Genomic DNA, 12,500 nt, shown 5'->3' on the forward strand with positions numbered 1-12,500 from the left:
CTGTACGCCATATTGTTGCCTCTGAACATTCCATTTACCCATTCATGAGCTTTGAAGTTCAGACATTTCCATGAACTGCTATTGGACACTCTTGTTTCAGGCTTGACCAGAAGCCTGCAACATGGCTGCATAGCATGGTGTGTCCACATGGTTAGAATATCAGGACCTATAGCCAATGGTCGCCTAACATATCAAAGCTGTGATCCACCTCTAGATATTTTGAGTTATTTGTGAACAAAGCCAATATTCTGACACAGTACTGAGGTCATGTTGGTACAATTCCGGATATAGAGTAGCTGTTTCAGCCCGTTGTCTAAACAATTTCAGCAAAGCAAGTTTACCTAAACAGTCAAGGGGCATACAACATATTTCAGAATATTCAGAACTTCCTGCAATGCATCCATGTTTTCTGCCATTAATCAACATTTCTTTATGTAAATCTCCTGTAGGGATCCGTCTCCCAGCGAGATAATATTTATCACAAACGTGACCCACAGCAAATATAGGATTATGCTTATACTGAGTGGCTGTTTCTGCCTCGTGTCTGTGAGGCTACGGCTCAGATTGGGCTGTGATGTAAAGTAACCTCAATCCCTCTGTGGCAAATTTAAGACACACACACACACACACACACACACACAGGTAGAGGATTAGAGTGACACGTGGGTGCTGCTCTCTTCAGAGTGACTGAATTGCTTTAGATCCTGTGACCTACAGCCTGGTGCACCGTACACACACAGTACATAGGGACCACAGGATCTATAGGGACCACGGGATCTATAGGGACCACGGGATCTATAGGGACCACAGGATCTATAGGGACCACGGGATCTATAGGGACCACGGGATCTATAGGGACCACGGGATCTATAGGGACCACAGGATCTAAAGGGACCACAGGATCTATAGGGACCACGGGATCTATAGGGACCACAGGATCTAAAGGGACCACAGGATCTATAGGGACCACGGGATCTATAGGGACCACGGGATCTATAGGGACCACGGGATCTATAGGGACCACGGGATCTATAGGGACCTCACTCTCCTCTTTACAAAATAGTTAGTCTTTATCTGAACTAGATCCTTTACAAAAGAGTTGAAATGGTCTAGTCAGTGGAAATCTTATGCATGGCACCTTTAAGTAGCAACATATTTCAACTAAACAGTATTTAGTTTAAAACATTTTATTTTATTTATTATTATACATTAAAATACATTAGAATCTTCATTTGAAACTTTACATGGTGTTCCCAAGGTTATGTCACAAAAGATTGACAGCCGAATGGACCAATAGCAGCATAGACATGTCTCACAGCACCACCAACCAACCAATAGGACTTTATGATTGACGCCCAAAACTATAAAACCATAGACTCCTTAGACTATGAGCCTGAGAGAATCATGGTGCACATCTCTGTTTCAACCCTGTGTAAAGATGTGTTACAGCATACATATATAGATATGAGAGCTTCGCTCTAAACTACAAGTGTCAAAGTCCATCCTGTTTCAACATATCCATAAATGTATTCAATACATCCAGATGACCCTTCAGTCAGGTACGCCAACAACAACAACAACAACAACAGCAGCAATCCCAGCTGTACCTCTTATAATGAGACTAAAGATAGAGATAGTCTCTCTTCTCTCTCCCTCTTGTCACCATGGTTGCAGTGAAAGCCAATTTATGCTTGATCCAAAAATGTGCTCGGAGGCTCTTTATGGAGGGTGTGACACAATTGCGGAGCCTCCGGAGGCATGCAGAGGCCAAACTGAGCTCTGTACCGCATCGCCCTGTGCGCCTCACAAATTCTGTACCAATGTGGATGGTTCCGTATAGCTCCGCATTGACATGATTGGTTGACGGTAGGCGGGGGCGGGAGATCCTGTATAAACCCAAACTCACTTTCTTGACACCTTCCTTCACAACAGCTCTGCGCTGCTCCGTGAAGAGCAAGAAGTGTGGATTGACTATGCAGTGCCTTTAAGGCATTAGTTAAAAGTCTTGAGTAGATTCAGTGATTACAGTCCCACATGGTTAAATACCTGGGAAGCTCCTGCGTCATATCTCCTGACGCAACAACACTGAACGCACACGTAGATCAGGGGTGCGTTACCTTGACAACTCTACAACAACACAGACGTAGATCAGGGGTGCGTTACCTTGACAACTCTACAACAACACACATGCTGCGTGTGTATCAGAGGGGGGGCGACAACAACCTTCACGGCCCAACCTGGGACAGAAAGCAGACACTTAAACAGGTTCGGTCCTAGTGATGAGCGATTAACCGAAATGTTGTTAATTTTTTTCAGTTATTAAACAACTATTTGAACGAAGTCGGTTCAATTACTTGAATTCCATTTTTGTTTGTTTTTGTGAGCCAAATGCACCGTTTATCAAGAGAGAAATCAAATCAATCAAGAGAGAAGTCAAGTCAAGAACTATGTGGGACGCTGGGCTGAAGGGAGTTGTAGTTTTTATAGACGGGTTGGTTGTTAAGCAACAAAACCGAGGCTTGCGCAACCATGAGGCAAAACAGACAGGGTTGGCTTAGATTGTTGACAACATGTAAGCTATATTTCGTCTCCAATGTTTATTGAAAACATAAATAAATGTGTTGGTTAGCTAGCTAGCGAATTTTAGCCATGAAATCAGTCAAAACACCTCAAAACAAGACATGCTTTCAATAACAAGATGAAACGAGCTGAAACAACCACTTACGATTCCCCACATGGCAGTTTCTTGTCATTCTTGCTAGCAATCTGGCCATCCAGAACCACAACAACAGGCTGACTTCTGCCAAATGGAAGCGCGTACATTGTTTTCGTGATCTCAGCTAACCCATATATAAAGCAAATGTTCAACTTAGTTCAGCGCAGAAACGTGGTGATTAACTACAATGACCATAATCCATTGCCCCTGTTCTTTCCTGCTCGAACAGAGACGGATACACTTTTACGCCTTGGTGAAAGTATGCCTTATCTACTTTGAAGAACTAGCAAAATGATTTAATCAGACAGCTCTGCAGCATGCTTAGGCAGGCTAGTTAAATAGGATGACTAAAGACAGTGCAGTATGGGGAACACAGATATAACATTAGATGGTCTGGCTGGCTGGCTGGCTGCTACTGCCTGAGCAGAGATGAGACGATGACTTTAAGGAATGAAAAATAATAAAGTCATCAAATAAAAACTAAATAATGTACACAACTGAAATATTGTATTATTTCATAGTAAATGTCAAAATGTTCTATTGATGTCTACCCAATGTGGACCTGACAGAGACAATGGAATATTTTCAATGTTTTGGCAAATTTAATGTACACTAGTTTGGGCTTTGGAATTTCTATTAAAAAGCTCTAGAATCATTTCAATGTCATTATTTCATATTAATATATTTTAAAAAGCTCTAGAATCATTTGAATGTCATTATTTCATATTAATTTCTTTTAAAAAGCTCTAGAATCATTTGAATGTCATTATTTCATAATGAAACGGAAATAAACATGATTTTTTTATTTTTATAATCTGAACGAAACTGAACCAACCTCAAAAAGCACTAATCGCTCAGCACTACTCGGTACCAAACATTATAGGGCAGTTGTGCATCATACAACCATACCCTACCCATCACGATACATCATACAACCGTCCTTGCCTGAGATTCCCTGAGATTCCAACATCAGTCTTCAAACACTTAGCTTCAGAATGACACTACCATAATCCCATATCAAGTATACATATATGGTTTGTTGGTTATATAAATTATATAAATATATGGTTTGGTCCCTCAACGTCTATTGTCACAGGGAGGTATATATGTTTATGGCTACGTGATACTAGTCACTCTGTATGTGATGTCAGAGCCCTGTGCTCTCAGCATTGTGTATGTTCAGGTTAACCTTTGAGCAGCGCTTCCCAAACTAAACCATATTTCAGGCTGGGACCCAGGAGGTATTGGTCTCCACTTGAGTCCTGTTTGGGGATCATTGCTCTAGAGTGTCACTCTGTTTAACATCACATCTATTCAGAAACACAAATACTCATATCATCATATAGTCCAGAATATACACCCCTCCATACAGTAGAGAATATACTAATAAAATCAGACACAAATACAATTGGTTTCTAGAAATATACAAATATAATTTTCAAATGACATCTTATAGTTTGTAATACTATGATTGTTTCAAGTTTCAGTTATATCCTTCCATAAAAATAACAATGATATGCCACTCTGACCTGGCAGAATCTACCTTCACCTGTGCAATACCTCCGGTATAGGTATTCTTCTCCCAGAGAGGGGATTATAAAGTGCTTTATGTGACTGTGATGCTTACAGATCTAGGACGTCCAGTTCTATGTTCTGTGATGGTAATTATATATTGCGTCCAGTTCTATGTCCTGTGAGGGTTACATTTCTAGATCGTCTAGTTCTATGTTGCTCTCTTTGGGTTTCCTGCGTTTGGCTCTGGCTGGAGATCGGCTCCTCCTCTGGCCTTTCCCCCCAGACCCCTCACCGGCAGACGCCGTCTTGTGTCCATCAGAGCCGGTTTCCTTGGTCTCTATGGGGGTTAAAGAGCGCATTGGTGAAACTGGGTCTGTGTTCTCCATAGATCCTGGCTGGGACTCCACAGAGGTTCTGGTCATCTGGTGGACCAGAGGGAATTGTCTCTTTCCCTCTGTCTCCTCACCCTTCTCTTCTTCAGGATGAAACTCCTCCACAGCATCATCCTCCACCCCCACGTTGTCCTCTGTGCCTTCCTCAGGAGTCTCCTCCTCTTCTCCCTCTGTCTCTCCTTCTCCTCCCGTCCCTCCCTCCTCCTCTCCACTTTTCTCTCCTGCTGTGTTTTCATTCTCTCCCTCCTCTTCTTCCACCTTGAATTCAGACGCCACATTGTTCTCCTCCTCCTCGTCTCCTCCATCCTCCTCCTCCTCTCCTCCTGTTCCACCCTCCTCTGCCTCCTCTCCTCCATCCTCCTCCTCCTCTCCTCCTGTTCCAGCCTCCTCTGTCTCCTCCTCCACTGCTCCCTCTCCTCCAGCTGTTTCTCCACCCTCCTCCTCAGCTGTTCCCTCTCCTGTCTCTACTCCCTCCTCCCCCGTCTCCTCCCCCTCTCCCGTCTCTTCCGCCACCTCCTCCCCCTCTGCAGGTCCATCAATAGTTTTTTCATCTCCTCCTGCTTGATCCTCCTGTACTGCTTCTTCCTCCTCCCCTTCTACTAACTCCTCCCCCTCTCCTGTCTCCTCCCCCTCCACACCATCTTCTCCTGCACTTTCACCTCCCATTTCTCCTTCGTCCTCCTCCTCCTCATCCTCCGTTCGCTCTACCACTCCATCCTGCTCTTGTTCTTCAGCATCTATCTCCTCAGCTATCTCCTCCTCTACTTCCCCCATCACAGACTCAGCTTCATCACTCTCCTGTGCCTCCTCCTCTCCCTCCTCTCCCTCAGATGCTCCTTCCTCTTCCTCCTCAGGGATAGTTTCCTGTATGACAACAGTTGGTATAATATCCTCCTCTTCCTCGTCTTTGTGTACCATCTCTAGATTCCCACCCTCTTCCTCCTCCTTCTTCTCCTCCAATTCCAGGCAATCATTGTTCTTCCCCTCCGTGGGGCTAGGGGGCGCCAGAGGCTTTGGGTCTTTCTTCATCTGCAGGATCTTACACAGATCAAACGCCATCATCACCGGCGCTGTGGTGACCATAGCCTCCATTTTGATTTGTTGGGCATCCGCCTTCTTCCGTACGCAGGCTTCACAGGGACAGTACTCATCCTCACCCTCGCTGCGCTGGTCGCTAACATCCGCCCCCCGAACCCTGCTCCCCGTCACTCTCGTTCACTGACTGAACCTTCATGACCTTCAAAGCACATTCAAACTTTATTAGGAATGCATTCGAAACATGGCAATACACTAACAATAGGAATTAAAAATATATTATGTAATAAAGTCTTACTAAAAGTCTTTTAAAAGTTGTTGAACTAAAATAGTGGCTTTGTTACTGAGTGACTTTGAGGGTGATTTAGAAACCTCAGGTGTTGGTCCCTCCCACCTTTAACCTCCGCCTCCTCTGGTCCGTAACGGTTGAATCCCGGGACAGGATAGGGGGGCGCGGCATGCCCCCCCGCCCTGCCCGCCCCCGGATCTTCCTCAGCTCACGATCGATGCTCGTCTGGATCCTCTTCTTCACCTCGTCTCTCAGCTCAGTGATCATAGCGTCCAACATCACATTGTCGTCCAGGTCCCACCGTACCTGAACAAACACAACAGTATTATCAAGATTATTCATAACAAAATGATTGTTATGAATATCATGTTGATGATGATGATTCATGTTGTTGTAGCAGTACCTTGAACTCAGCCATGGCGTCTACGTAGTGGGTCATGAACTGTTTCTCCAGCTTCTTCAGCAGGTTGAGAACCCAGACTGGGTCAGGGTCCTGGGAGACACGCTTGGTGAGCAGCGCTCGCTGGACCGACGGGGGTGTCCCTGAGCTGGGGGTGTCTTCCGGGGTTTCTCTCTCTATGTCAGTAGGGGACTTGTAGGCTGTGCTGTTTGAAGAGGACGGGCTCCCTGGGGCTTTGAGGCTCTCAGGGGTCCGCATCATCTCACCTCTCCCAGCGGGCAACTCTGGGATCACCTCATCATCCCCTGGACTGCTCTGCACTCGGCTGGCGATGTCTGGGGTGGCCGTGTCTGAAAGCAGTTCTGCTGATGCTGCTTCCTCTCCCCCTCCCTCCCCGTCTCCCCCTCCCTCCCTCCCTCCCTCTCCCTCTCCTTCCTCTCCCCCTCCCTCTCCCCCTCCCTCTGTCTCTCCCTCTCCTCCCTCTCCCCCTCCCTCTCCCTCTCCTTCCTCTCCCCCTTCCTCTCCCCCTCCCTCTGTCTCTCCCTCTGTCTCTCCTGCCTCCCCCTCCCCACCCTCCGCTATGGGAGTGATGTCACCTGCTGTTTCATCTGGTCTGCCTTTCCCAGAACCCCCCGACCCAGCTGAGCCGCTGCTCAGGTCCACACCAGAGTCTTTCAGCCTCTCCTTCCCCTTCTCAGGCTCAGACAGCCACAGTGACTCTAGTATATCCATGACCTCTTGGTAACTCTGGCCCCTGTCAGGGCTCGGGGCTGCAGCTGGAGAAGGGGGCGGGTCGATGAGCTGCAGCTGGGCCAGACAGTCCAGCAGACCTTTAGCAGAGGAGCTCAGTCTGCGTCCGTACACAGGACTTATCTGGAGTAAAGGATTAAGAATTAGGAATAACTTGCATCAAAATGTGTTTTATTCTCCCCCTGAAAGTCATACAAACCATGTGAATATGACACAATAAAAGTAGGAAAATAATAACAGTTTAAAAGTAAGAAGTATATAAGTAAAACTATAAAGTATTTAACCCTATGAGCAAAAGATTTAGGAAATACATATTTGGGGTTGAAAAGATGTTGAAAAGACATTGAAAATACTTTTCAACGTCTTGTGCTCACTGGGAAGTAAAAGTAAGTAAGTAAAAGTCTAGAAACAGGAAATACCTCGGGTAGGGAGCTGCATCGGCCCAGTGAAGGGCTCAGTAGAACCTTCATCACTGCCACAGATGAGTGGCAGCTCCAGGGCAGCTTTGACTCTTTACTGAGGAACAGATGGCGAGGATGACAGGAAGTGATGTCATTGGTGGGCGGGGCCGGGTCAGAGCATAAGCCAGCACACTCAGAGCACTCTCCTCCCTCTTCTGCTCCCTCCTCCTCTCCCCTCTCTTCCACCTCCTCATCTTCCTCTGGGTGCTCTGCAGCCTCCTTCACTTCCTCTTTCTCTTCCTGTTGTCCTGTTTCAGCCGTGTTCTCCTGTTCCTCTTCCACTTCCTGTTGTCCTGTTTCAGCCGTGATCTCCTGTTCCACTTCCTCGTCCTGTTGTCCTGTTTCAGCTGTGTTCTCCTGTTCCACTTCCTGTTGTCCTGTTTCAGCCGTGTTCTCCTGTTCCTCTTCCACTTCCTGTTGTCCTGTTTCAGCCGTGATCTCCTGTTCCACTTCCTCGTCCTGTTGTCCTGTTTCAGCTGTGTTCTCCTGTTCCACTTCCTGTTGTCCTGTTTCAGCCGTGTTCTCCTGCTCCAGCACTGCGGTCTCAACCGGTTCTTGTTTCTCCTCTCCTCCCACTCCCTCTGTTTCCCCTCCTTTCTCCAACGCTTCCTCTCCTTCTTCTTCTGTCTCCTCAATTCCCTCGTTCATCTCGTCTTCAGGATTATCCATGCCGCTGTCGGCAGGAATGCCTCTCAGCCAGTCACTGACAACGTCGTTGGGCGAGGTGTTGGGCAGACAGAGGGGATCCAGCTCCTCTAACTCCGCCTCTTCCTGTCTGGGCTTCCTGCTCCTCTGGCTCTTTCCACTCTTCCCATTCTCAGTGAGGCTAACCTTTGACCCTGTAGGGCTGGAGGGGCGCAAGATGGCTTTGTTCCCCTTGAGCAGGTCAGCAGCTGACAGGAACTGGGAGAGGAGGCTGTCACTGATGCTGGCCGTCTCCAACTGAATAGCGGAGCCCCTGGGGGGACTGAGAGACTGGGAGGGAGGGTCTCCCGCTGACTTTGGTCTGGAGCTCTGAGCTCTGACCCTGTGACCTTGACCTTTCACTTGCAGGAAGTCGGAGGCGCTTGTCTTTGGACTGTCCTCCTCCTGGGCATCGCTGGCCTTCTCAACTTTCACCTTTGACCTGGTGGAGCGGGCGGAGGCAGCAGATGCAGGCCTGGAGTCTCCAGCTGCTTTAGAGCGTACGCTGGACGCTTTCTCCTCTGTGACATCATTTCTGACATCATCAACTCTGTCTGCAGCCTTGCTGGCGGCTTGACTTTGAGACTCCTCATTGGCTGTCTCGGTGGTGGCAGGCGGTGTTTGATTGGTAGATTTAGCACTGGCCTGTGATGCTCTGGTGGAGGAGGAATCTGCTTTACTTTTGGGTTTTGTGCTCACGGCAGATTTCACACTGCCTGTCTCAAGGTCATCTCCTGTAGTGCTGGGGGCAGGTATAACACCTCTCTCACCTCTCTCTTTTTTCAGATGTGGAAACATAATTCTATTACTGCCATTAGACTTATTAGATGTACTGGACTTAGCTGAGACGTGAGATTTAGCCGACATGGCGCTAGCTGATCTCTCCCCTGTTTTCTCTCCCTCCCCGTCAACCCCTGTTGTTTCAATGGTGGGGAGTTCTGATTTTTTAGCTGCTGGAGAAACCGCTCTCGTACTTCCACTATTAAAGGTGGACTTGTGAGACCTGCTGGACTTTGCTGAAACGTTGGATTTAGTCGACATGGCGCTCGCTGGTCTCTCTGTCCCCTCTCCCTTCTTGTCTCCTCCGGTGGTCTCAATAACAGGGACGTCAGCTGGTTCTGCAGCTGGTTCAGCCCTCCTACTACTGGTAGACTTACGAGACCTGGTGGACATGACAGAGGCGGTGGATTTAGCTGACATGGCGCTCGCTGGTCTCTCTGTCCCCTCTCCCTTCTTGTCTCCTCCGGTGGTCTCAATAACAGGGACGTCAGCTGGTTCTGCAGCTGGTTCAGCCCTCCTACTACTGGTAGACTTACGAGACCTGGTGGACATGACAGAGGCGGTGGATTTAGCTGACATGACGCTCGCTGGTCTCTCCTTCTCCTCTCCTCCTTTTGTTTCGATAACAGGGACATCGGCTGGTCGGGAGCTTGGAGTCTTAGCCCTTCTGCTGCTGGACTTGACTGAAGCGCTGGTTTTAGCTGAGATGGCGCTCGCTGGTATCACCTCTGTGTCTCCAGCAGCGGCTGTATCGTCAACCATCTCATCTCCCCCTGTCGTCGTAATAGCAGGGATGTCTTTAGTCCCTGGAGTCTCAGCCCTAACAGTCCTGCTGCAGGTGGACTTGTGGGATCTGCTGCACTTTGCTGAAGCCCTGGTTTTAGCAGACGTGGCGCTCGCTGCTCTCTCTCCCTCCTCATCTACAGCAGAAGCTGCTACCTCTGGTGAGTTCGGGGAAGGGGCCCGTTCAGTTGGTGAGTTGGGGGAAGGGGCCCGTTCAGTTGGTGAGTTGGGGGAAGGGGCCCGTTCAGTTGGTGAGTTGGGGGAAGGGGCCCGTTCAGTTGGTGAGTTCGGGGAAGGGGCCCGTTCAGTTGGTGAGTTGGGGGAAGGGGCCCGTTCAGTTGGTGAGTTGGGGGAAGAGGCCCGTTCTGCTTTGCTGCAGGTGGACTTATGAGATCTGCTAGATTTCACTGTTGTTTCGATAGCCGGGATGTTAGCCCCTTTAGAGACAGCCCTATCTGAAGCTTTAGACTTATGAGATCTGCTAGACTTAACTGAAGCGTTAGTTTTAGCCGTCATGGCGCTCGCTGGTCTCTCCTCTGTGTCTCCGGCAGCAGCAGCAGCTGATCCATTCTCATCTCCTTCTGTTGTTTTAATAGCAGGGATGTCTTTAGCAACAGGTGTCTCAGCCCTAACACTCCTGCTGCAGGTGGACTTGTGGGATCTGCTGGACTTTGCTGAAGCCCTGGTTTCAGCTGACATGGCGCTCGCTGCTCTCTCTCCCTCCTCAACTACACCAGGTTCAGTGGTTGGTGCCTCTAGTGAGTTGGGGGAAGGGGCCTGTTCTGCTTTGCTGCAGGCAGACTTACGGGACCTGTTGGACTTTGCTGAGAGGTTCGATTTAGCTGACATGGAGCTCTCTGCCCTCTCCTCTGTTTTCTCTCCCTCTTCTACCTCTTCACCCGTTGTCTCAATAGCAGGGACTTCAGCTGAAGCAGCCCTAAAACTCTGACTCCGGGTAGACTTATGAGATCTGCTGGACTTTGCTGAAGCACTGGTTTTAGCTGACATGACACTGGCTGCTCTGTCCTCTGTCTCTGCTGCTCCGGTATCCTCAGCAGCTTCTGGTTCTGATCTGGGAGATGCTGCCCTCTCTGAAGCTTTGGTGGACCCATCTGCTTTTCTACAGGTAGACTTATGAGACCTGCTAGACTTGGCCGATATGGCGCTTGCTGGTCTCCCCTCTCTCACCTCATCAGTAACTGGTGCCTCTGGTAAGTTGGGGGAAGGGGCCCGTTCTGCTTTGCTGTTGGACTTTCCTGAGAGGTTACAATTAGCTGACATGGCACTTGCTGCTCTCTGCTCTCTTCCCTCTTCTACCTCTCCCTCTTCCACTTCTCCCTCCATCTCTCCCTCCATCTCTCCCTCCATCTCTTCCTCCATGTCTGCAAGGGATTCTGAGGCCTTAGACTTATGGGAGGTTCTGGAGTTCCTGCCCTTGACTGAAGAGAAGGATTTGGCTGAGAGGGCGCTGGCTGCTCTCTCCTCTTTCTCCCCCTCCTCTCTTTTCTCTCCCTCCCCAACCTCTCCCTCCTTCCATGTATCCTCTCCCTCCTCGGGCAGAGACAGGTGTGACATTCTGCTGGCTGCTCGGCCCTCTTGGTAGTAGTGGGTACAGTTGGACCTGTTGGTCCTCTGAGAAAAACCGGACTCATCTGAGCCACCCGAGAGTCCGCTCCCTGACCTCTCCTCTTCACATTTAGATCGCTGTGACCTCTGTGAGGGGCAGGATGCAGGGCTGGACCTATGGTCACACCCCCCACAGTGAGGACACACACTGGACACCATAGACCCCACTGACCCCCCCGATCCCCCGGAGAGGCCGATGTGAGTGGACATAACGCTGACTGGTCTCTCCTCCTCATCATCTTCATCATCTCCCTCCTCTGAAGCCACAGGGGTTCTGATTCTGTTGGAGGGAGATCTGGATCTGTTGAAGGATCTGGATCTGTGGGAGGCTTGGCTGGCCTTTGACCGCGAGCACTCCGCCCTCTCCTGGTCGGCCTGAGGGGTGACTTCTCCACTACAGCAGGAGCACGAGTGACAAGAGCGTCGGGAGGAGGCTCTGCTAGCCCTCTCCTCACCCATGTCACGCCTTTCCTCTTCCCCCTCTCCCCCCTCCTCTCCCTGTGGGGTAGGGGTAGGGGCAGGGGTGTGTTTCCTGCTCCTGGAGGAAGTGGACAAGTGGCTGGGAGGTCGCGGAGTCAAGGGGAGCGGTTGTGGTGGGTTGTTGCTATGGCTGCAGTGTGAGGCGCTTGGAGGGAAGTCATCCACATCTTCCTGAAGCACCTGGAGTACGTGGGAAGAGCTAGACAGAGGACGCTCCTCCCCCTGGTTGTCTGTGGCACTCAGATTGAGCTCACTGCGGCTGCAGCTACGGCTGACTGTACACACCTCCACCATCCCTCCATCCCTCTCCACCTCCACCCGACGCTGTACCTCCTCCCGGACGCAGCACTCCTGGACAACCCTTCCTGGTTCTGAACCCTCCTTGTGCATCGCCCGCCTCCTCACCATCCTGCTGGAGCGGCAGGAGGATGAGGAGCTAGAGGAGTGGGTGTGTCTAACCCTGGAGTGGGAGTGCTTAGAGGTCTGGATGTGGGCGGGGTTTTCCCAGAGGTCATACTCCGGGTCCTGTCGCTGATAGCAGCAGGCACAGCGTGGCTGTGGCTCCTTCAGGGAGCGCTGTGGAGGCTTG

This window comes from Coregonus lavaretus (genome assembly GCF_964263955.1).
Source record: "Coregonus lavaretus genome assembly, chromosome: 18".
Lineage (NCBI taxonomy): Eukaryota > Metazoa > Chordata > Actinopteri > Salmoniformes > Salmonidae > Coregonus > Coregonus lavaretus.